Source organism: Penaeus monodon, chromosome 29 (genome assembly GCF_015228065.2).
Source record: "Penaeus monodon isolate SGIC_2016 chromosome 29, NSTDA_Pmon_1, whole genome shotgun sequence".
Taxonomy (NCBI): domain Eukaryota; kingdom Metazoa; phylum Arthropoda; class Malacostraca; order Decapoda; family Penaeidae; genus Penaeus; species Penaeus monodon.
Window position 1 is genome coordinate 3619324 of NC_051414.1, and position 238 is coordinate 3619561.

Consider the following 238-nt stretch of genomic DNA (forward strand, 5'->3'; position numbering starts at 1 on the left):
ACTGCTCAAGGGGCGTTGAGGGGAACGAGGGGAAAAGAAATTCAGCTTCTTTAAGCCTTTCTCTCCGGGTAGCGGGCAAAAGGGGTCAATAAGGGTCAATATTGATTCGATGATTCGAGTCAGTGGGCGTGTCCTGTCGAGGTGTGGCTATTCTTGGGGGAGGCGGGAGGGCGTGGCGAGAGAGCGAGGCGGAAGGACGCCATTTGCATATTGCTGTGAATTATGTACTAACTTACTT